We start from the raw sequence: 2,154 nt of genomic DNA, 5'->3' as shown, positions 1-2,154 counted from the left end.
TTTAACTTTGATAATTGGTTAGATTGCATATATATATATATATTCAATAGATAAAATTAAAGTAATCAAATTACTTTTTCATTATCAAACACTAAAATTAGTTATCTTAAATTTAAGCAAGGTATATAAAAAGTGATTCAATATTTACTTCTATAAAATAATGGTTGAAAATTGAGATTTAAAAGTTATCTATATATCAACTACTTAATAAAATATCTTAACTTAAAAATAATTCTAATAAACACTACCAAAAAATGTTGAGTACTACTAAATTTAGTATCGCATATTAACGGTGAATATACCATCAGATTTATAGGCGATTTATGCATCAAATTCATCTTGTCAAATAATTACAGACAAATTTTTTTTTTCGAACAATAAATTTATCAATAATTTTTGGAGGAAAAAATAGAATAATAAACGTAAAATCTAAAAGCAGATTTATCCGCTGTTAAGCACATTTAGTGGAACGCGGCGTGCGTCTTGATGTCATTGAATATGCTACCGTTGGATTTATCTGCCGATAAATTCATCAAATTTATCGACAGATAAATTCAAGGATAACGATGCCCTAATTTCAAAACGTTTGACCCTCCCCCTTAATTTTCGAAAACTTCCTTCTCTCTCCACCACTCTCCTCTCTTTCTCTCTTTTTTCTCTACCTCCGGCAGCCCCTCCGACCACCTTCCATTAACGTCGGCCACTTGCATTCTTCTCTAAAAACTTCGTAGACTCGCTTAGATCGTATTTTGTCACCTGAAGCAGGGCTGCTCCCATTGCCTCCACTACCGTTGGTGTTGTTGTTATCGCTGCTCTTTTTGTCGCTGAAGTTGTATGTCTCTCCCTCCTCTAGGTAGGTTGGACAACTCCCTCATCTCCTTCTGTTACTGCTTTTTTTTAAAATAAAAAATCCTAATATAACCTCATTTTTGGCCCCCAATTAGTGTGGTTATCGCGTTATTGATGGTAGTATAAAGGAGATAAAAATTCAGTTTTGATTGAGATGGGTGAATTAAAGTATATTTTTTCTTAAAAAAAAATACTTAAAGTTTTAGTTGGTTTAAATTATTTGCTAAGTGGATTTACTAATGCCATGTTTGTTAGATTTTAATTTTTGAATAATCTATTTTTGGTTGGATTATTTAAAATGGAAGAAGATGGCAAAATTTGTAATTTTTTTTTAATTTAAAATTGAGTTTTTTTTTTTAAAGTTATCTTGTATGTTACACACAATATTATTTTCTTCATTAAGACCTTATTTGAGTTTAATAAAATAATTTTACGAAAAAATTTAATTAACACAATAAATTTATATATAAAGCCAAATCTAATAAAATAATTTTTATGTTCATCTAACATAATCAGAGCAAGTTTAACAAACTAACGGGGGCAAAAATATAATACTACTGTAGTCTGTATACTTTTAAGTAATTTTCTAAATTTTAACGGGGCATTTGTGACTTGCCGCTACTAATATATACATAAGTCTGTCCTTGCCTATAATTCTATATAAAAAACAATTAAGATCCTTAACCTGTTCTCTTTGGTTTAAACTAAAACCATCAATTACGAGATTAAAAAAATTCAATTTTGTTATGCGTACATTAGGCTCCGTTTGGTTAATGTATAGGATGAGACTTAGACACAAAGGCACGGACACTAAAAATATAGATATAAAATATTTGTGTTTATGTATTATGTTTGGTAAAAATAATGAACAAGACACAAATATTTGAAAAAGTCTGAATTGCCCTTCATTCAACCACAAATTTTACCAACACCGCTACACATCCATCACCTCAAAGGCTACATGTCATAACTATTAAATTTTTATTTCTTCCTCTATTTTTTTCTTCTAATATCATCTCAAATTATTATTTAAATATTAAATATATAATTTTTATTGGAAAAAAAATAGAAAATCAATGTCCGAAATTTATCAAAGATTAACTAAAATTCAAATAAATAAAAAATTATAAAAGATAATCTAAATACATAATTAATTAATAATAATTATATTTTACACAAATATTAAAAATATTTGGTATGCAAATAGTATTATTGTAATTTGTCATCTTAATTAATCTTTCACGTTGATTGATTACTATTTGCATTTATACATTGTAATGACATAAATACAAAAACAATGGATTA

This window comes from Arachis duranensis, chromosome 2 (genome assembly GCF_000817695.3).
Source record: "Arachis duranensis cultivar V14167 chromosome 2, aradu.V14167.gnm2.J7QH, whole genome shotgun sequence".
Lineage (NCBI taxonomy): Eukaryota > Viridiplantae > Streptophyta > Magnoliopsida > Fabales > Fabaceae > Arachis > Arachis duranensis.
This window is presented reverse-complemented; position numbering follows the sequence as displayed.